Raw genomic sequence first — 24,120 nt, 5'->3', positions numbered from 1 at the left:
GTGAGAAGTGAAAATCAATCCAGGGAAGAACCAAAAGAAGTCCGGTATGAAAGTCCTGAGGTCAAAAACAGCCAGATATCCACAACAAAAGGCGCCAAATCCGAAGCGAAAGCCAAAAGAAGTCCGTAGTTCGAGGTCTGAGTTTGAGTAATCCAAGGGTCAAGATTGAAGAGCAAACGCCAAACACAGTCAGGAAGAACAGCTGTGAAGCGATGTGTGGTCGTGGGAACTGTGCTTTTATACAGTTTGATTCCTAGTCACATGACCCAGTGTCATGTGATCGGGATCTCCTTGTCACGTGATCCGGAAGTGAACATGACTGCCTGACTCTGCCTGACCCAATGCACCACGGCAGTTGCCAATGTAGAAAGGGTTACAACTAGGACCGAATGTGACTTCTGCTGTGATGTAAATTATGGACCCCAAGTTGTTCACGCGGCCCCCGTCCTACATGTGTACCGGATGTTGGGATTGGATGTGCTGCGGGGCGTGCTGTGGGGTGTCTAGCGGGCATGTGGACGTGATGCATGACAGAGTCCCCCCAAAAGGCCCACGGCCCTGTGGGCAGGACGGATGCTCAAGGTGAAAATGGGAAACGAGGCAAGGAGCATGAACGTCCCCAGCAGGGACCCAGGAACGCTCCTCTGGACCATACCCCAACCAATCCACCAGATACTGCAACCTACCCCTAAAAATGCGGGAACCCAAGATACCAAAGACCTCATACACATCAGGGGTGTTCAAAGAAACAGGGGCAGGAGGAGCAAGGATGCGGGTAGGACCAGGGCAGGGTTTGAGTAGGGAGGTGTGAAAGACAGGATGGATACGCCAGGCAGCAGGAATCGAAAGCCGACAAGCCACAGAATTGATCATCTTAGACACCACAAAAGGCCCAACGAACCGGGGCATTAGCTTGCGACAACCCGGCAAGCGGAGGTGATGAGAGGACAACCACACCCTATGCCCCACAGAATAATCGGGGGCTGCCGAATGCTTTTTGTCATCCGCGGACTTCAGGGATGCCTGGGTTTCTTGGAGGTGAACAAGGGTCTGGGAATGGACAGTGGATAGATCACGGACACAGGCAGCAGCAGCAGGATTGCCGGAAAGGAAGAGATCAGGGAAAGGCAAGGTGCGTGGGTGCTGACCGTAAAGGGCATAGAATGGAGAAAAACCTGTGGAGGAGTGCAAGGCGTTACTGTAGGCGAATTCCACGAGGTGTAATACGCGGAACCAGGACTGGTGATGTTTCAACGTTAGACAATGCAGGTATTGCTCCATAGTCTGGTTCACTCGCTCAGTTTGTCCATCTGTTTCTGGATGGTAGGCTGAGGAGTAACGCACGTCTACACCAAGCAGTTTAGTCAAAGACCGCCAGAAATGGGACGTGAACTGGGATCCTCTATCAGAAACTAATACTGTGGGTAACCCAAACAAACAAAATATGGACTTGAAAAACAACCCAGCTAATACAGGGGCGGAAGGAATACTTGAGCATGGAATGAAACGTGCCATTTTTGTGAATGAGTCTACCTCTACCCATATTGTGTCAAATCCTTGTACTCGGGGTAGGTCAGTCACGAAGTCCATGGTAAGAGTGTGCCATGGTCTTGGGGGTATGGGTAGGGGTTGCAGCAGGCCTACAGGTCGTCCCCTACGGTTTTTGCATTGGGTACACACTGAACAAGTGTTCACATAACAGTCGACGTCCTGCTTCATAGGCGGCCTCCAGCACCAGCGCTTCAACAGAGCCAGTTTCCGTCTCTGACCGGGATGTCCATTGATGGCGGTAGCATGGGACCATTCTAATGCAAGGTTACGGGTGTCAGTGGTGGGTAAAACTAGTCTGTTCTGCACAAAGGTAGACCGTCGTGATACACAGGGTCCCTTTCAGACAAATGATCTTGCTGTTGGGCCACCCAGCTACGGATAGAAGTCAACATGGATAGAGGTGGAGTGCAAAGGCAAATTACGTTTTTCCGTTCCAGTAAAGTTTCGGGAAACACTGGTAGGGAAACACCCCCAGGGGAACGGGACAATGCATCGGCTTTCCCATGTGCTAACCCAGGTCGATGTTTGATCTGGAAATCATAGGCTGCAAAAAACAGATGCCAACGGACCTGGCGGCTATTGACGCACTTGAGAGAGGCCAGATCTTGAAGGTTGCGGTGATCCGTAAACACGATTGTCTGATGTTTAGCACAAAGGAGGTGATGCCGCCAAACCTAGAACGCATCCTTTACGGCCAGTAACTCCTTTTCTGTGACTGTGTGATGGATTTCTGTGGGGATGAATTTACGGGAGTGGAATGCCACAGGATGTAAACGACAAGAAGAAGAGCATGCTTGAGATAGGACAGCCCCTAAAGCAAAAGGGAAGCATCCGCTTCCACTACAAAAGGTAATTCTGGGTTGGGATGTTGGAGGACCGGAGCAGTGGTAAAGGTGGTTTTTAAGGATTCAAAGGCTTTCTGGTGCTTGTCTCACCATAGGTACGGGACATGAGGACTGGTCAAGGCTGTGAGAGGGGCTGCGATAGATGAGAATCCATAGATGAACCGTCTGTAAAAATTTGCAAAACCGAAGAATGACTGTAGGGCTTTGAGATTGACTGGAGTTGGCCAGTCTAACACTGCTCGGACTTTTGAACGATTCATTGCCAAACCCCCTGGTGTGATGTGGAAACCCAGGATTTCGACATAGTCGACGTGAAATTGACATTCTTCTGGTTTAGCAAAGAGTGAGTGCTTCCGTAGTTGAGAATACTTCGTGAACATGTGTTACATGTTCCTCCATGTTTTGGGAGAATATGAGGATGTCGTCTAGATACACGACCACGTACACATCCAATATATCGTTGAACACTTCGTTCATGAAATGTTGGAAAGTGGCCGGCGCGTTGCAAAGCCCGAATGGCATGAACGTATACTTGTATAAGCCATAGCTGGTACAAAACGCGGTTTTCCATTCGTCCCCCTTGCGGATTCGAACTAAGTTGTAGGCTCCTCTGAGGTCGAGTTTCGTATACACAGAAGCATGTGTTAGTCGATCTAACAAGGGTGTGATGAGGGATATTGGATAGCGGTTCATTACAGTGATAGCATTTAGGCGGCGATAATCCACACATGGTCGGAGATCGCCTTCTTTCTTGGGGACAAAGAATATTGGACTGGCTGCAGGTGAATTGGATGGACGTATGTGTCCTAGTTTTAGTGATTTCTGAATGTATGATTTCAGAGCTTGCTCCTCGGAATGGGACAGGGAGTATATGCGTCCAGTAGGTATGGAGGAATCGGGGAGCAGATCTATAGGGCAATCATAAGAACGATGCGGAGGGAGGACCTCGGCTGTCCCCTGGTCAAAAACCTCCTGAAAGTCATGGTAGACCGTAGGAATGCCCACAGAGACTGCCCCTACGACATGAGGACTGGATATAGAATCTCCAGCGTCCTCCAAAGTAAGTTGTGCGACAGCACCAAAAAAATTGTGAGGGTGTCCCATTTCATTCAGGCAAAGTGAGACAAAAGTTTTGGCATACTTTGGATTCAAAGTGGACTTGCCCCGATTTCCAATCGATAAGCGGATTGTGTTCTTTTAACCATGGAATACCCAATATGAGACCGAACTGAGGCATGGAGATCAAGTCAAAACAGATGGTCTCTTTATGGATGGTTTGGATGATCAAGGTGAGGGGAGCAGTTTGTTGTTTGATGGGGCCAGACACTAAGGCTGTACCGTCAACGGCTTGGACTGGTTCCGGACGTGATTTATTCACCAATGGGAGATTCAAGGTCAAGGCCAATGTGATGTCGATGTAGTTCCCAGTGGCCCCAGAATCGATGACAATGGCGACTGGGTGCGTGATATCTGGAGTTGGTTTCAGAATGGCTTGTACGACAACGGGTCTTATGCAACCAAAAGCGGGCACGTGATCCTGACTGCAGCCCAAGCACTGGTTCTCTCTAACATGGACTATGGAAATGCGCTAATCACTGTACTCCCCAACAGCACCATTGCCCCCCTCCAAGCCATACAAAACGCAGCAGCCAGACTCATCCTCCATTTAGCCAAACATTCTCACACCACCCCCACTCTTGACAAGCTCCACTGGAGAATTGCCTTTACAATTCTGATTATCCCTTTCCATTGACCATGTTTGCAAGGGCTGATGGGAGCTGTAGTCCCAAATATCTAGAGCCAAAGGTTGCAGTTCCCTGAATTAGTGTAACAGTGTGCACCTAATGCTGCATCACATAAAAATAAAGCCACTAATGGATGGATATATTATGATGGCTTCAGTTATCCTGTACCAGTCTGCAAGTGATATGGCATGGTAACGCTGAGCAGCAGCATGTGCCACAATGCAGCAACCATATATCTACCCATCGGCCAGACCAGTGTCATCGCTATCTTTTGAAGCAACAACCACATTGTGCCTGAGAGAACTGTTGTAAAGTGTCCTTTTGCTCTTGAGTGGAATTCTACCTCGTAGAATTCCACTCTTTCTCTGATGTCATGTTTACTTCTGTTCAGAGGGGAGATTCCATGAGGAGTCATTAGAAGCTGTAGTGAAGAGGTGCTGTGTAGGCTGAGTACTGCTGGCTCAGGCTGGTTACCAATAAAGGATCTTCACTCACCTGCAGTGTATGCTTCCTTATTACACTGGCGACGAGAATAACCAGCCTCCGACCCACGTTGCCTTGCAGCCGCCAGCAGTTGCCTCATTAAGGTCCTTGTTCTGGTCCTTATCTTTCTTTCCCTCCTCTAGCTGCATTCTGGCTCTCATTATGTGTTGTGTTGAATGTGTGTGTTGGCTGTTTTGCGTCTTTAGCTGTGTGTGTTTGTGTAGTTGTTTTGCCGTCAGTTGTGGGTAAAGGGGGGAGAAGTGTTGTAAAGTGTCTGTTGCACTTGAGTGGAGTTCTAACTCATAGAATTCCACTCTTCTTCTGATGTCATGTTTACTTCTGTTCAGAGGGGAGATTCTATGAGGAGTCGTTAGAAGCTGTAGTGAAGAGGTGCTGTGTAGGCTGAGTACTGCTGGCTCAGGCTGGTTACCAATAAAGGGTCTTCACTCACCTGCAGTGTATGCTTCCTTATTACAAGCACTACTAGTGAAAGACCCCCATTCGATCATTATCAACATTAAAGTACTATACAGGCACTTGCTCAGAAACAACACTGCAGTCTATAATTGATTCATGCTTACTCACTTATTTTCTGAGTCAAGCCGGCAACATCTTCGACTACCCCACCCTCCAACTCTAACCACCCACTATCTGTGACCACTTGCACTGGCTGAGAGCAGCCTCCAAAAGTCCAATAGAGTTGATCGGAATCCATTGACAGCTGCAGAAACTGTCATGTCTTTGGGTGCAGGGGAGGAGGAATGATGACAATCGCTTTCATGGAACACCAAAGGGACTACTCTGATAGTAGCTGGTGCCAGGATAGGGAAAATTCCATGATACCTGGCCTACAATTCCTCCACTATCTAAGGACCCACTAAAGGGATATTACTTAGGTGATATCCAGAGAGAGGTGGATTAGTCAGGTGTGAATGGGCCACTTTGCAGTAAAAGCAGCCAGATGCAAAGCGGCAAGAAAATGTGATGGGGGGCAGAGGGTAGGAACGGATAATTAGGAACAAACAGTTAGTTGCTACCTTCGTCATGCTGTAATTAAGACATAAGGCACAGCAACATTGCTGAATATGTTGCTGGTAGGAGATGGGGGTGTACCATAACATTGAGTCCTGGAAAATGGTGCTGTTATTATTACCCAGATCACAGTTACTAATGTATGTAAACGGCACTTGTCAGTGATACTCAAAATATCTTCCGACACACAACACCCTTTACCCAAAAACGAGATTCTTTGTCTTAGCGAGTGATTTCTGTTTAGTGGCCTGGCCAGCGCAAGAAGCTGGGGCTGCAGGGAGTTGGAGTATGAGTCCTCTCACAGATCACAGGCACTGTAGCAACTTCAAACCCTGCTCCCACTGTCCTACCATGACTATATTATGTGCAGTATGTATACTAATGGGTAGTGATGTGTAGTATACAGAACGTGAAGAAAAAGAAAGTAGAGGGGATGCCTGGAAAGTTTGGAATCAATCTGAACCTCTGGCATTGCTCTGGGCAACCTTCCAGACCATCGTTCTCCACCTGCCAAGCCATTAATTACAGAAAGGGGAAAGACCATATACAAATCAGACTTGGGCCCACCCCCAAAGGGACAGTCCAGCCCGAACTGCTTGGTCAAATCCCTTCTGCACGAGACCACAAGCAACCCCAAATATGTTTCTGCCTTGTTGGGCCTCATCAGTGAGGTGTAGCTTGGGTTTCAAAGAAATAATTCCAGATCTGCAAGAGTCTGTATATCTTAAATGATTACAAAATAAACACATTGATAACAATATAATGCACAAAAAACATGTCTAGGGATCAACCATTTACACGGCTCATATCCTGTTCAGACTCTGATTCCCAATGAAGCGCAGGTAAATAGGCTTTCCACCACGCTGCCACTGCTGCTACAGAGACCTGCTAGTACCTGAAGGCCTGTCTGCTTCAGAGGACGCCCGCCCAACCTCTCTTCCTCCTTATTTTGCACTTGAGGCCAGAGACAGCAAAGAATGTGTGGGCGTTTCCACCCCACCTTTAAATGGCAAGGAGCCACCAAGTGGTGAAATGATGAACAACGTCTCAAAACGGTGTCTACAACGTTTATCCAAGATACATTGAGTTGAGGCCAAAATAATGTCAAGATGTGCGGGTGATTTTGCCAATTCACCCAATTAAAAAATAAAAGGTGATATGCACAAATATTGCTGACAGGGACTGTATCCTATCAAATGAGCCCCTTGTCCATCGCATCATTGCTTCCCTGCTTAGTTCTCCCTCTTCAAAACCCAATGAACACATACATAGAAGCAGGGCTAAAAATATCAAGCTGCAAGCTACCAGTCAGGCATTAAAATTAACTTGTCCCATCAATTCTTCACATGCAGACAGCCGAAGGCCATTAACATTTATGTAGTATCAGCAAACTAGATGAGGTTTCAGTGATTTGTGTCTCGATCCTTGCAACTGTGTGTAAGAAGGGAATTCCACTGAAAGCAGCCTTTGAAATGAAGGCTTTGTCCTCCAAAATATGTATACTGAAAATGCGTGATTATAGTCTTGAGAGATAAACATCTACCTGTCTGCGTCCACCTCCAACCTTCATTCACTGGCAGCATGCTTCTCTTCACAATGCTTCAGCCACGCCCCCTGCTTAGGCTAAGCGATGGTGCATCCAGAAGGGCCCTTAGAGCAATCCACACTTGACCATCCATCTTGCTAGTTGCTCATCCCATCCTGAAGAACCAGCTTCATTCAGAAACCAAAGTTATGGAGCTGCTTTAACACAAGATGAGGCAGTGAGTGAGTGAGAGGGTTTCCTTTTGACTCGTGGCTGTGAGCGCAGTGGCTGAGACCTTTTGGAGACACCAGACTAGACCGCTGGAAGATGAAACCAAAGATTTGGTCCCTGTCCCAACCACCTAACGTTGCCTGATGCACAAAGGTCCAGTAGGGACGTTGGAGCACAGCACCTGAGCAAGTTAGTGTGAAGTTTGAGGTGGTGCTAAGCCTGTCTACAACATACTAAGGAAGGTAAAGTGAGAACCTGGGGTTTTCATATCTCGGGCAGCTCTTTCTCTGAACCAAATGTTCCTGACCTCCCCAATATACTTTACCACTTTTCTTCAAATAAGAGCACTCGTCCTGATCCTTCTCCATCTGCCCATTCCCATATTTGATGCTTGTTGTACACAGTACACAATGCACCCATTGGAGAGAGGGAGAAAGAAAGAGACAGAGAAAAGGAGAGCGAGAGAAAGAGACTGACTCACTGTCCTGTGCACTGTTGTAGTTTTGCGTCTGGTTATCCCACTGTGATTCTGCACCCTGATGAATAAGTGCTGTACTGTCATTTTGCTCCCTGATGCGTTATTCAGTTCTAGTGACTGGTTGTTCCAAGGGATTGCAAAAGGACTCTGCCCTATTCTCCCTGGGAACCATTCTTACACACTGTCTATTTGGTATGACCAGCAGCCTGCCGCCTACCTATGCCGTTTACTCCGCCGTGTCCACCCATTTTCAACCAAGGCCAATTGCAGGACACTGTCCATTGCCAGAGATACCAGCCCCATGAACGTGCCTCAGGACATCTCCTCAGAAGTATCTTATCCAAAGAGCAACACTACTGAGGTGTCGGCCAAGGAACATCCCATATGAGACATCACCATGGACACACAGGATGTGCTTGGCAAGTTGCCCTTTCGATAACCTCCCCCACACTAAGGTTCTCAATCCCTATTCCCAAACACACGATACACATGCCTGCTAAGAAGACACTCTCTGGTGGCAATTGAATACACCTCCCAACAGACGTCAAACAGGAGAATGCTGCACCTCTACTTGCAGATCACAGCCCCAGCCAATGCAGCCTAGAAACACGTGCATCCGAAACCTCCCCTGTGTTCACAAATGCCTCTGCGCATTTTATCGCAGCACACTTAGAAAAACAACCACATGCAGAGCTCAACGTTCTTCGTCTGCATGCATCAACACAACAGCGTAGCTATTTTACAGTTCCTACTTCGCCCACTGGCCTAACCAACCTCCCTCTCCACAGCATCGGGAGGATATGCAAATGGCACTGGTGCATGGTGTAAATCCCAGTTACATAACATAACCTGCACTTGGATCCCTAGTGCATATACACGCCCCTTCTAGAGTCTAGTAAGGAAGTTATAAGACAAACAAGAACAACACTGACACAGAAAGCAATGCATGCACACGCGCAGCATTACACCCATCCACGCACACCTCGGCCCTCTGCCTCTCTCCAAAGGCCACAGTTTGGTTACCCCTGGCGCGGGCACTATGCTACTAGCCTGATATGCCTTAGCGTTGTAAGACCAATGCAGTGCTGATGGTCACCAGACAAAACCTTATTAAGGCAACATAACATAGGCACAATCCTAAGACACCACCTTTATTCGTGTACACACGCACATCCACACACGCACAGACTACCCGCAAAGTTAACAAAGGACATGGATGCAGAAATCCAGATTCACCCACAGCTCCACATATGTACACTACAGTTCCTATACCCATAACTGTGCACACAGATTACTTTTACAGGAATAGATACAAGCATGCAGACCAAAGCGGGCAGCACACACAAACCGGGCTACAAACACATCCACAGACCAACAACATCCATATGTCCCAAAACACTCAGACATGCAGATGGGTGGAACATCACAGCATCCCTGTCACCAATAACCACTACCCAGTCGTGCACACTGATAGATTCTGGAAATCGTACACTCTCAGTGGTGCCTGCAAACACGTGGCTAGCACCACTGGCTATCAGTGGGCCCGTGAGGAAACGTCTTTCGCTACTTCTAATCTGCCCCCTGGTATTCCAGACATTTAAGTTATTGTATAGCAGATTCAACAAGCCCCAGAAATACGATTACCGTGAGTAATGTATCCCATATATGTTGTTCGTTCCCATGTTTAGGTGGCCTGTGGAAATAACTGTTAGTCCCATCTTCCCTGCGGGCATGTTCGTATATGAAAGAGACAGATTAGTGATAGTTTTTGTGAAAAAACTTAAAAAGGGGCCAATAGTCCAGCAGCTCATGTTTCTCCGGACCAGTAAACGTGATGCAGGCCTGCTACTGGTCTAGGAAATAATGATAACCTGAAAAAGGACGATCTGCTTGGTTTCGCTTTGTGTGGTTATCGTTTGAGCCGCTGTGCATACTTGCCTGTCTAGCCCCCAACAGCCTGTGACTGTGAAATGTGTTGGTGGGTGCAGGGAGTCCGCAATGCATCGGGGTTGGAAATGCATGCAAGAGGTCTTGTTCCCTGCTGCCCAGCTCGCCTGAAATGCAGAGGCCATCTCTGCATATATGGTGTTTGGTGACATGCGAATGTTCTAAAACTAGCGCAAATAAAAAGTAACTTTTATATTTGCAGTAGTTTCCTGTCTGAGAAACATGGCATAGGGTTGTGGCTTTTTGCAAAAGGATTGCCATACGTCTTGGCAATTCGTGCAACTGCATGTTTGCCCACTTGTTGCACTAATTGTAAGCTTGTGCTTCAAATTAAATGGGTTAATTCCGCATCTATGGGCTTGATAGCCGAGAAGTAATGGGTGCTCGCTACATCTGCGACACCCCCAGTATCTACAGGGATGATTAAAGTTAGGGTGCAGGAATAGCAGAGGAAGCTGGGATGGGTAGGGTGATTGTGGGACGCGGGAGCTCTGGAGGGTGATGAATAGAGTTGGGTGCAATAATCAGCGATTGGTGATTAGAGAAGAGTCTGGAGGGGGTGAGTTTCTCAGCCAGGTAGAATAGTGTTCTGGTTGCAACTGCTTTGTAGGAGATGCAAGCTGTCTTGAACATGATGCATGCTTGGGGGATCACTGGTGCTTTCGTGGTCTCCACTCCCATAGAGTCTTATAGAACTCTATGGGAATGGGGATCAACATTTTACTGGTGCCTGACTTACCGAACCGCCAGGGTTGTAATGCCCCGGTGTTTCCGGCAAGTCAGGCAGCGGTAAATCATTACGGGTCCGGCAGCTACCTGGCACGATTACCGCCAGACCCGAAATGAGGGCCTTCATCTTTACATTTATTTTCTTTGAATTTTGGTTTAGCACTGTCTCAGAGCTCTTTACATGGTTCAAAGTTGGAACATGTGAGAGTTGAAAAAAGAAGTTACAAAATGTTTTCAGGAAACGATAGGAAGATTAGAATAGACAAGTGATAGCAGTGGATGCTTGTCTTTGTGCGCATGTGAGGTTGCAGAGTGCAATGTGTAGAAGGTGTTGGCTGACGTAGAAGGTGTTGGCTGACGTGTCTGAAATTTGTGTGGGTGAAGGGTTTTAACTTGTCATGAAGGTAAAATGGAGCTTGAGGTGGGTGGCTTTGAATAAAATGCACATTCATTTAAAGGCAATTCTCCAGTGGAGCTTGTCAAGAGTGGGGGTGGTGTGAGAATGTTTGGCTAAATGGAGGATGAGTCTGGCTGCTGCGTTTTGTATGGCTTGGAGGGGGGCAATGGTGCTGTTGGGGAGTACAGTGATTAGCGCATTTCCATAGTCCATGTTAGAGAGAACCAGTGCTTGGGCTGCAGTCAGGAAGGATATTTCTGATTTTGCGGAGGAGGTGTAATTATAGATTGCATGTTTTGGTTATAGTGGATCTGTTGTGTGTGAATGAAAGGTGGATGTCGATGGAGTAGCCAAGGGATTTGACAGGTGTGGAAAGGGATATGTATGGGTTGTCCAGGACGAGTTCTTGAATTCAGGGTTTGAGATCGTGTTTGTGCCTTTCAAAGGAGGTAGATGTGTTGACTTGGCTTAATGGCATGCACTCAGGTTGCAGGTGATACTGGCAGAGAAAGTGTTAAAATATAAAGACAGATACAGGTTCTGTTGTGTGCATCTAATTGACATGGCTACATGCCCCTGTGCATCCGTGCCTGCCTCAGTAATTGGCATGATGTTGCCTTGGTGAGACACACTTCATTGCTGCTTTGCGTGCAACAAGTTTTCTTTCCACCAAGGAAATACTAAAGTTCAGCCATGAGTCTCTGGCACAATGCATCCATGCGTTGTGATTGTACTACCTCATTTATAAAGGGAATTGCAAATCCATAAATATGATTTTTTTTTTATTGATTACATATCATTTCTCTAAGTGATATAGTGGTAAATTCAATGAATTAGGTAATGTACAACTGTGTGTTTACCACTTCTGATGCCATTGTGCTTGGTCTGTTACCTTAAAGAAACATGTCCTAATTACTGGTCCTCTTTTTCAACATTGACATATAGCCCATCTATAACCCCCAGCATCAATTCACACAGTTGATTGCGCAAATCCAAAGCACTCTGCACTTGTGTATTCCTCTAGGTGATTTATGTAGTGTACACCTAGTTGAAAAGCAGCAGAATGCTATACAAGTTTATGATGAGCTGCATGTGGAGGAAGGGCTGGTTGTGATAGTAGGGAAGGGAGCGCTGTAGCCTGCAGCCTGCTGTCATTGGTTAATCTAGTGTTCCTTGAAGAGCAATCTCTCCACTTTCTGTCTGTGGGGCAGCCCTGCTAGCCCGATGTTTATTCGTATGTTGTTCCAGATTACGTGAGTATATCCGGAGAAAGTTTTCCTTCTAATCTTCAGTTTATCGCATTTCTTGGACTACATTTTGGGGTTGTCTTGGCTCCTGGTGTTGCTTTGGCCTTCTTAGATAATGAGGTTATTCTCCAGGTGGGATTGAGCTACTGTCTATCTTGGGCACTGCTATCTCTAACTACTTCATTCTCCAAATCTATTTTTGCTGTCACCCTTGCAAACTATAATCTACATGCCAACCCATTCTGATACCTTCTTGCGCTTCTCTTCCTTCCCCCTCCCACTGTCTCCTCCTACACCCTCTCCATAAAACTTTCCACTACCCTTTGTAGATTGTTCTCTTTCTCCCTAGCCTCACCTCTTGAACTGGTCTCCCTCCAGCCAACACTTTGTGCACTCTAGCAAACCCCTTGGCACTGGAAAAAATAACTGGGCCAGCACCAAATCCTGCTCCTTTCTCCCATTGCTCTCCAACCTCTTCCTCTCAATTGGAACTGTTCCTGCATGCTTGAAGCTTCATATGACTACCTATCCTCAAGAATCCCTCTGCGGGTCATATCTGCCCCTGCCAACTACAGCCTTATCTCTCTCTTACCCCACAACTTAAAAATCCCTGAGTTTGTGTTGTTCAACGGGATCACTAGCTACATCAAAACCAACAATATCCGTAACCGTCCCTAGTCCAGATTTTGGACCTGTCACTCCACTGACGCAACACTGACCTATGTCTCTGACCTTCTCTCCTCTGCTCATCACTGCAAACTTTCCTATAGCCTCATCCTCTGGTTTCAACACAATCAAGCACCCCCCCTCCTAACCATCTCTAACCTTGGAATCCAGGAAACTGCTCTCTCCTGGATGGCCTCCTACCTCGCTGGCCATTTCTTTTTTTTTCCTGTAACACTTGAACTTCTGATTTTAGACCTCTCCCAGTGGGACTTCCTACTCGAGGCAAATTGTTGTTCGTGCTCTACACCTCCTCTTTTTGCAATCCTATCTCCTCATTTGGTTTCTCTTACACCAACACCTTGTTGATCATATCCAAATGATCTCCTTCACCTCTTTAACTCCTGACCTCCCTCAGAAGATCTCCACCTATCCTGTTTTATGCTCAACTTATCTAAGACTGAAGTGCATTATCTCCCCACCTCTTAAGCCTCATCTCTTCTTTTCTCCCCAATTTTTTTCGCCCTGACCTTGTTACACCTTTCCTGAAAGCATGACAACTTTTGTTTGAAAATATCTAAAGCTTCATCATTTAATCACGTCTGAAGCTATTGCCACCATGAGTAACCACCTTAACATATGCCAGATTCATCCCATCCTCACCAACCACTCCATTAAAACTCTTATCTCCATATGATCCTGAGCTGCCTTGACTACTGATCGAGCCACTGCCTAGCCTCTCCCACTATTCCTTTGCTCCCCTTGACAAAAACCTAAACTTTGCCACCTGAACCCTTTATAATCTCCCTGATTTTCGCTCCTCTTCTTACTGACTTCATGCCAGCTGCCTATCCATACATAACCGGACTTTGTACAAATGTCTTGTCTTCAAATCTATTCAGTCTTACACCTCCCCTCTCACTCATCCAGCAGCCGACCTCCATCTTGTGCTGCTATGTTCCAGCCACCTTGCGGTCTGGCAACCACCTCTACTGGCCAGCTCTTTCTTGCTTCTTGTCTCCCTCCACTGGAACACCTCCTCCACCCACGCCAACATCAACAACGCTTCGAACATTCACTCAGTGGTTCAGAATGTGTAGGGATTGGGATCTATTTAGTTCTTGTTTGTAACCAAGGAGAGCCTGGATAGCTTCACTCCAACTTTTATAATGAGCTATTTTTGACTCCCCAGGCTCCTCATATGCAGTACAAATATTTCTATGTGACATTAACTTTATAGGTTTGGGAGTGTGTATAAAGGAGCATTAGGACACCTCTAAATAATCTTTTATTGCATAAGGAGTTCTGTATAATGAACATAAAAGTATAGGTTAGATTTGTGACACACAATCTTCTAGCTCCTTGTTCATCAGAGGAAACTCCTACTTACTGGGTTACCCCCATCCTGCGCGAACTACATTGGCTTCCACTCAAAGCCAGGATACTGTTCAAGACTGCATGAATCATCTACATAGTGGTCACGAGTAGCACACCAGCATACTTGGCAGCTAAGCTCCACATATCTGGTGGCAAAAGGCTCCTTGTGCAGCAAATCGACCAACCGGCTTGAATCACAACTCGTCTGCAAAGAGAGGACCCGTAAATAATCTTTCTCTTGTCGTGCACCCACCCTCTGGAACTCGATCCCTGTGCCGGCTCGGAATGCCCCCACAATTCTCCAATTTCACAAATCTCTCCAAACATGGCTCTTTCAACAACACCTGACCAATGACTAATTCCAGTGGATGCACATACCTCACAGTACCGCACTACTGTTATATGATGGCAGCCCAAATGCTGGCTACCCACACTCTGTGCAGTGCTCCACTGCTCTTGAACTAGGTCTGCGCTTTAAAACAATAAAATAATAAATACAAAAATACTGGATGATGCGTGGGAACTGCTTTTAGCTCCTGCTCATCAAATCCTTTTTTCGATCCCTACACTCATTCAGATCAGGACTCCAGATCCACTTCCTACACCTTAAAGGCATGCATACTCCAGCACCATACCCAATCCCCAAACCTATCCTCATTGCCACTTCTGTACTTAGCGTCATATCATTCTAAATTTCTCTCTCTAGATGTCTTGAGTTGTGTCGTGCTACTTATTTGTTTCTGGGCATTATTGTGTTCCAACCCCCATCACCATCAGGTCATATGCCAATTTTCCACTACTTCTAAATTCTTTTGTAAGCCACAAGCCTGAAGGACTGCACTCTGTTTTTGTTTCTGTTTTAAACACCACAGCCCACATTACAAGGACACCAGTGTAGTGGTACTGGAATTACTACCACTTTACTGTGGCCTCCTAATTTTATAGTACTACATTTCTTCTGCGGATTCTTCTAGCTGTAATTCCTCCATCAGAATACAGACGGGTGAAATCAACACCCAACAATGACTTGAAAAACTACATTAAAAGCCATAAAACACCAAAATATGGGCAGTAATATCTCCAAAATAAGGGTGTATTTAACTCCATCTTACCCAAACACACGTCCCAACTTGTTGCAGCCACTAGCTGTAGCCAATTTCGAGATCCAGAAACTCCTGCTGGTCATTGACCTCCACAGGCTTTCCCAAAAGCATCATGCAACGATAGCATCAGGGCAAAGGCGGAGGAGACATGTAGTGTAGATACCACACATTCCCCAGGATAGACCATCACAATTTGGACACTCACAGATGGCCAGATAGTCACACTCTTGGGGAGCCTGTTGTATTATGGCCAGGTAAGTCAGTGTGGTGTGTAAACCAGGGCATCCTCCCCATACAGCACAGCTTAGCCGGCAACAGCATCTGGCCCCCAGGGCTTCCCCACTTTTCAACCCAAGCCTGAGGCGGGGACCTAGTCACCGAAGACAAACGTGTGTGCCAATACTAGATAGCTCAGATATGCCTCTCATGTCGGCAAGGTGCATGGGGGCCAGCAGGGCATTGAATTTCAAATTGAGGCCTTCCTCCGATTACAATGACCTAGAAGAACGGAATTACTGATCTTTGTCAATCCTTGCGCACACTTTCCCAAAGGGACGTTTTGTGACGATAAACAAGTGTAAATGAGCAAAGAAAAAACAATATGCCAATTTTTACATAGATTGGCACATCACATAAATGAAGTCATTTAATTTAATTTCCAGAGCAGGTTTATCTTCAGCTACCATGGCTCATAAAGCCTATCAAGAATCCTGGGGAGCTACAAGAAATGGCATATAACGAGGCACATACTCGTACCAGGGCTGCAACGAACCGCGTTTATCCTACTAATTGGATGGTTCCAATGCATCCACCAGGCAGGGTGGGAGTGGAGGGTTATGTATAGACCTGAAAAGGTGCTGAAGATAGTCATAGTATGTTGTATGCTGCATAACATGTTCTTCCGAAAGCATCCCCATGCCTCCAGGGGAAGACTCCCGAGCCCAGCACACAGATGAGGAAGGAACCAGATGCTTTGAGCCAAATGTTACTAGGGAGTGGTCATGCTGAAGTGAGAGACAGATGCCTAACACATCAAGAACAGATAGATAACCTTCTATGACAATATATATTTGTATATTTCACCTGATCGTATCTCAACACTAAAGTAATATCCAAGACGCATCTAAAATGAGCAATGGATTCATTTGTGTAAAAATACATTGGTCAAGAAAATATCCATTCCTTCCCACCACCCTCTACCCCAACACCCATGATACCCACATCCTTCCTCACATTCGTATGTCTCAAAGAAGTCCATTGTCTATATACAGGAATGCTTTCCATGTTCCGCTGGCACAGCTAGAGAGGTCATTATTATACTGAAAGGTCTATCCCTACTCTGTACAGGAACAGGGATGTATAATAACAATGCACATAAGTCTCCTAATGGGAAAACAATTTCTTCAATGGAAACAAATTCCTATAATCTTGCACAGTTGAATTGATGCAAACTCTAGGTACAGTGTTTTGTTTTGCACCTGTTATACACATTTATACTTCAGGGCTCCTTCTTCTGGAGAAGAACCAAACACATCTGCATGACAAACAATTTTGTCTTTGTGCCTACCAAGGCATTTATTGTATATCAAATATGACACACAAAATGTAAATGTGTATACAGATATACAGTGCAGACGAATAATCACAAATCTATATACACATAAACAAACATACAATGCAAACAAGTAATCACAGTTATATAAACACTGTGCAGTGTCCAGCCTATGGACTGTGCTGCCTCTTCTGCAGTGTTTATAATGTAGTGTTTATAATTTCCAACACATCAATGTATATGCTACTGTGGCATAGTGAAAAGGACAGTGAAGCCAATAAGAGTCGTATAATGTAAGTCCTGGCAGCCAAATATACCAGGTATTTGAAGCTGTATAAGAAATCTAACACTGTGGGAGGATACCTGGCAGGTGAGTATACCAGAGGAATCCGAGGAGCCCATAAGGGGATTCTGAAGAGATGGCCCCTTGTCTGTCTTCAGTCACTCTCCCAACTGAAACACATGGAATCTCTAGACCACAGCATTCTCACACTCTCCAACACACACCACATTCCAAACACACAGCCATGCAGGGGAAGCAGGAACACAGGGCAACACCAGCAGACCAAGTCACAACAGATTCCGGCCAGGGGTGTATACCAGGGGATCTGAGGAGCCAATAAGAGGATTCCTGACAGGGGAGTCTACCTCGGAATCCACCAAAGCAGAAAAGAAAAGTCTAACATTTTGGGAAGATACCTGGCAGGGGATTATACCAGGGAATCTGAAGAGCCCATGAGAGGAGAGGATTCCTGGTAGAGGAGAATACCAGGAAATCCACCAAAGTTGTGTAACAGATTTTAACATTGTGGCACTATACCTGGCCGGGAAGTGTAGCAGAGCATCTAAGAAGCACATGAAAGAAGTCCTGGCAGGCAGATACACCATGCACTTGAAGTTGTATAAAGACTGTAACATTCTGGGAAGATACCTGGCAGGGGATATACCACGAGATCTTCAAAGCCCATAAGAGGATTCCTGGTAAAGGAGGATACCAGGCAATCCTTCATAGTTGCAAGAAAAGCTAAAGAAAGACTGTTATATATTGTGTGAACAAGAACTTTGTGTATCCAGTACAAGACACAAAGGAACTGTCGGATAAAGAGACACTTTTGTGACACAAAGAAACTCATTTAAACAGGAAACACTTTTGCCATCCTACCTAAAATTCCAGGGGAAGGAAACCACCCTCTGGATCCAAGTGTGCCTCCTTGGAAAACACTTCTGTTGGATCTATCTTTATATTGTGATTATGAACACTTTTTGCTAAACATCAAGTAATAGACATTTCTTTGCACCCTTAGTTGTTTGTTTCTAGTGTGATGGTCAGATTAGAATGCTTTGGACATAAGGATGGATTTAAAGTTACTAACTGCTTGACACAGACTGATCTTTAGTTTTAGATTTCTAGGTAGGGAAATTCTTCTTTAGGACAGGGCTAGAGAGGCGTTTTTTCCAAATCATTTCTGTTTAATAAAAATTGCTCACAATGAGAACATTACACCTTTGTGTACGCCTCTTGTTTCTGACACCTCACAAACTGCAGTGCCCAAGCAGCAAAGGAAAGAGGAGGAGTCGTGAGGAGAGATGCAAGGCTAAGAAGGTTGGAAGAGGGTGGCATGTCCATTCCCAAGCTTGCAGCAACAGGAGGCAGTAGCATTGCACCAGGGACTCGTGCAGGCATGCTGCTGGTGGTTGCGATTGCCATTGCTGGGGCTTTGGTGGAAGGCAGAGTAGTAGTGGTGGTGGTTTGCATAGCCAATGAGCTGCCAGATGATTTCCTTGCAAGGGTGGTGAGGCGGCTGCCCAAAATCTATCAGGCAGCAGAAGGGGTGGTGGTGGCTTATGCAGTGGTGGCTGTCCATGGGCCAGCAGAATGGACACTTGCTTCCTCTCCCTGGTCAGCTTGAGGACCTGTTGGAAGAGATTTGACATGCTGTCAAGAGTATTGTTGTACATGACGTGCATGCAATTTGGAGGCAGCACGGGTACATCACGTGATGAAAAGGGTGTACATTTGACCATGGGTTCTATTGGCTTGATCTCCTGAGTTACATGTGTCGGGTGATATGAATGGTACTTGGTTGGGATGGCAATACTTGTCATTTGGCTTGGTTGCTGCAGGTTGGTCTTGTGGATGTTTCAGCTCTGTTTTGCTCACGGTTTACCAGATGCGATTCCTCTCCCATCAAGCCGTAGGAGACAATCGAAGCACCTCAGCGAGTAAAGGTAATACTCACACCAGTTAGGTCATATGGTATCAATCATCATGTGGGCCATGATAATTGTCGAACATATCATGTTAAATGTTAAATGTTAAATGTATTTGTACCGCGCACCGTCACCAACGGAATTGGTCCCCAGGCGCTTAGGCGGATCTGTAAACGATAAAGGTGGGATGGGTTAGTAAGGTGAAGAAGGGAGTAGGATAGTGCGAGGAGTGGTGTTCTGTTGGCAGCTTCAACTCAGTATACACCGGGTGCTGAGCTTTGGTGCGGGTATCGGATCGGAGTCAGTCCTCGTGTGCTGCTGTTCCGGCTTATGTGTTGTTGCAGTGTTGTGAAGTGCGTGCGGCTTGTTGTGCGAGAGATGATTGTGTGAGTTTTTTTAGTGGGATAAGTATGCATAGTTGAGCTTATATTAGTTAGTGGGTTACCTGACCTTTACCATGCTAACATTCATAGTTCTGTCTGAGTGTAGCACCTGTTTGCCCTCACATTCCCATCTAGACGCAGCGCAGGCCAATGTTTAGGACTCCATCCAGGTGTGGTCATGCCAACCCTCACACCCCCTTCCAGATGCGGCGCAGGCTATTGTCTAGAGACCCGTGTCCAGGTGTGGGCATGCTAACATTCACAACTCCATCTGAGCGCCACGCAGGCTGGTGCTCACAACTCTAGGTGTGGCACATGTTAGCATTCACGTTTTTCCTAGGCGTGGGCATGTTATCCTTCAATCGATCCTATCCAGATGCGACGCAGGCCAACGTCTATCTAGATGCGTCTGCCGGTCTGGATATGTTTGTCCGGTACGTACGAGTGGGAGTGTCACTTGGGGCTTTCGTCTGGGTCTAGGTATGTGGTCAGTCTCTGCAGCCTTCCTTTGAGGCTATTTTCCATGATGCCTTATGATCTGTTGAATGGTTGGTTCTTTGGTTTGAGTGTTTGTCCAATTTGAGAGCGGTCGAGGTTGGGGTTATTTTCGTCATTGTTTTAATGTCTGGGCATTCTAGTGCGTCTCCGTTGTGGTTACGTTTTGAAGAGCCATGATTTGAGGAGTTTCCTGAATGCTAGGTGGTTTGTTGTATTTCGTATATTCTTAGGTAGGTCATTCCAGGTCATAAACAAGCCATGCAGGAGCTGCTTATTGGCACTGGGGTTCAGCATGTCTGCAATACATGGTTAGTGCCCGAGTACAGTGTACATTTTCAGTGTATGACTGTTTGACTTTTGAGATATCCTATTGCAGAGTGTATAGCCCATCATGCATTGGGACGGCCTGTGTCCCTGGGTGACACGTTTAGGTGGATTGCGCTGGGCTGCGAGGCTCAATCTCATTCCAGAGGTCACATAAACATGATTGGTTTGCTACAGCTATAATATTTGATTTCACTCCATAAAGCCTTTTAGGATGTAACCTGCCTTAAGGCCTCATTACCAGTCCTGTCATATTGATTCTGGTAATTCAGCATGATCTTTACCACCAGTCGACTCTACAGCGTGACATCTATATTTTGGAACTGCACTAAAATTTGACATGGCTATTGCCAACATGCCATACATCCCATGTTCTGCCCACCAGTGCCTGCTTGACTGCATGCTCTCATCTCAGCGCCTCCTATTCACTCCAGATCACAGATGTGGTTGGTGCTAGAGACCCTCTCCTCCCAGGGCTGGAGGATTAATTGTTCCACAATGCCACCCCACACCTCCCATGGCTGTGTCTTCCTTTGGTGAATGGACAGGAAACTGCTTGCCGTGGCCTTCAAGTAAGTTCACCATTTTTTACCGTCTTAGGTGTCGCAGGCATTACCATGTCGCTGTTATCGCTTCAGTTTGCAGACTTGCTCTGGATGGTAGGTTTGTGGTAGTATTCACCAAAGTGTTCCTGAAATCAGTTGCACCAAAGGGGTCAAGCCATAATCAAATCAGTCAGGTACTGCCACCATTGGGAGCAGCCCAGCCAGAACTGCTCGGCCAGGTCCCCTCTGCACAGAAACACAAGCTACCCCATGCATGTTTTGCCTTGGTTGGGCCCCAGCCGTGAGGTGCACCTTGGTTCCCTATGGTGCAGCCAGCATGGAACCCACGCCTGGGCATACCGTCTCTCACATAGGGAGACGAACTATGACCGAATAAAGTGATGGGTGGAAGGATTTGAATTAATCAGACCCACTGGCACTGCTCTGGGCAACCTTCCACACCACTGTTATTGAGCCTGTCTACGTCATTGCAAAAGGGGTCCAGCCATATGGAAATCAATCAGGTACTGCCACTAATGGGAGCAGCCCAGTCGGAACTGCTAGGCCAGGTCCCCTCTGCCCTGAAATGTGGTGGGACTCTTGCAGTTCACATCATTTTTCCTGGGGAAGGGACTTTATGCCAATTAGGTAGCTGGAAACACGGGTGTTAACTGCCAGAGTACCGCCCACATTTCAGGAGCCACCTGATAGGCAGAGCACCCTTCCCCGGGTGCAAATGAACTGGCAACCTCCTTTCATACGTAGGTTAGCCCACAGCCTTGCAAATTGACAGGTTTGTATCAAGCTTGGTAGTTCAGAGCTACTGGAGCGTCTTGTCAGGGCCCTGAAATAAGTCTTCTTATACCAATGGTTTGGTATTACCCAAATTGACCTTTTACAATTGACCTTTGGCACAATTGACCTAATTATAGTGGTCCTAATTGACCTTCTGCACAATTGACCTTTATATTTTTTTAGTTATTTTGTATATGTATTGGGTTGGTTTTGCATTATAAATAATATAAGGGGATTGGGTGGGGGGTTGCAGGGGTTTTTGGATTGGGTGGGGGATTGCGGGGGGTTTCCCCCTGCATATATGTCCTAATTGACCTTCTAAATTAGGTCAATTCTCCCAAGGTCAATTGTGAAAAGGTCAATTAGTATACAACCAGTGGTTTACATTAAACAGTATCAGAACAAATGCTATTACCGGCTAATTCATTAAACTGTCTCTGGGTAAAAGGGAGTATTTGTTTTTCTTTTCAGGATCTCTCGGGTGGAGCAGAGTCTCACTCTCCATCCCTTAAGTACCCCCCATTGGTAAATTGCACTGCAGATTTGGGCTCTCGTTATGGTTTGTTTTTGTTTCTTGTTGTGGCTGGCCATATTTAAGTTTTCATATTTAGATATTGTAACTATCTAAGCAGCTCTGTATTATGTCATTTAGGATAGATGGTTGAGGGATAGATATTAGAAACTTTTAAAATATGCCAATCCAACCTCATGTGCAGCTGCCACAGCTCTCGTATGTCCAGATGCAGCTATGTGTGATTACCCGTGCATGAGCTTGTTTTGCACTGTATGAGACTGGGAAGTGTATTTGGATGTGAGTTGAATATGCCTAGGTATTGCATCTTTTTATGGCTACAACTTAACACCCTGTTTTGCTGCGAGCATGGATTTGTGGTTGGGTCTGTTGTTTGGGGTCTAATAGGTTGGAGTGTGTTGATGTGTGTGCCACTATTCTTTGTGAATGTAATGCCTGTACCCTACCATCTGGGGCATGCTAGTTGAATCCGGTCATTGCAAGCTGAATGTATGTGCAGTTTTTATTGGAATTGGGGGCATCAATGGAACCTGGACGTGGTGGTCTGAGTTGTGTCTGCGTATGTTTCCCTGGGTTTTGGGGCATTTGATGGATCTACCTTTACGGACGGGGTCTTTGTGGTGAATCCTGCACCGAGTGCTTTATGGTTTTGCATTTAAAGCCACACTGGCCTAGTATTTGCTGAGCCGTTTTTCCTGGTATGTGACAGTGCATGGGACAAGTGTGATCCTTTTTGGGACAGTAGGCCTGCCCTTCTGAGTTCACACCATTTATAGAGGGTATGAACATTTATATTTAGCTGCACACATTTCAGTTGTTTCCCCATTGTGTGTTGTTGGCATTACATGGTCTTTTTATGAAGCACCTTTGGTGATGAGGTCACATGATTTATGTTATGACTGCATGATGTTTGTGATATACATGATCCTTCAAATTCTCCATTGTCTTCTCGGGTTTTGAGTCCCACGTCGCCTTGCCTGTGTGTAGTGGGGAGATTGCGGTGATGAGTTTCCATGCTGAGCGTGATATGTATGGAGTTTGAGAGTGTGCAAAATCTTTCCAGGCTGCGGTCCTTTATCTCCCCTGTCTGTATGTTGTGGGGTATTTGCATTGTTTTGTGAGTCGGCCTATGATCTTTGTGAAAGGGGATGAGTGTTGTGTTGTGTCTGCAACTGAGTCCATGACTTGGGGTATGCGTCTGTTGAAAGAAAACAAGTTGTGTTGGGTCTGTTCCCGCTTGTCCTGTTGACCATCATGAGATAGAGAGAGAGAGAGAGAGAGAGAGAGAGAGAGAGAGAATGTTGGTGCACAGAGTGCATGAGTAGCTCAGGGAGTAATGGGTGTGTGATTTGAATGAGTGTTCCATGTACATGTCAGTCGGGGCAGAACTCTGTATGTGTGAGGGTGGCCGGTGGTTGTCGCCTGTGTCCTTGTCAGCTGTGAAGAGTAAATGGAACCTAATCAAGTAATTGAATCAAAGCAGCACACTTTTATATATCTTGGCCTGCATGACACATCTGTGGGGAGACCGTATCCTGCCTTACAAAACAATACCCAAACGCTCTCTCGTGTAGAGCAAATACTGTTTTCCCTCCTCTAGTTATTATTATAATAATTATTATTAGGGTATTTATTGAGAGTGTACCTAGCTTCAGGAAGCAACAGAGTGCTTCCCCAGTAATGGGGAAAATACATGAGGAGGGAAGCAGATCACAAAGGATCAATACAAGGGAACAGGGAGCTAGCAATAGACGAGGAGGAGGAGGGTGGGCAGCTTGGCACCAAGGGATCTACAAACAACCAGGGGAGGAAACTGGGTAAATCAGATTGCCCAATCTCAAGGTAGGCCGGGATTTAAGTGGGTGTGGACTAGATGTTAAGGAGGATCCATTCCTTAAAGAGGATGATCTTGAGCTCCTTTCTGAAA

At 46.1% G+C, this 24,120-nt stretch overlaps 1 protein-coding gene across 1 annotated transcript in view; it reads left to right on the top strand.

Annotated features, from left to right (window-relative positions):
- The window catches only part of KLHL32 (kelch like family member 32), a 2,034,348-nt gene that overhangs the window by 838,693 nt on the left and 1,171,535 nt on the right, over positions 1-24,120 (top strand). The window lies entirely within an intron of this gene.

The sequence above is a fragment of the Ambystoma mexicanum genome, chromosome 4p (genome assembly GCF_040938575.1).
Source record: "Ambystoma mexicanum isolate Mex_15411 chromosome 4p, UKY_AmexF1_1, whole genome shotgun sequence".
NCBI classification, from domain to species: Eukaryota; Metazoa; Chordata; class Amphibia; order Caudata; family Ambystomatidae; genus Ambystoma; species Ambystoma mexicanum.
Note: the sequence above shows the minus strand (reverse complement) of the source record. Positions and strands in the feature narration are given on the sequence as shown.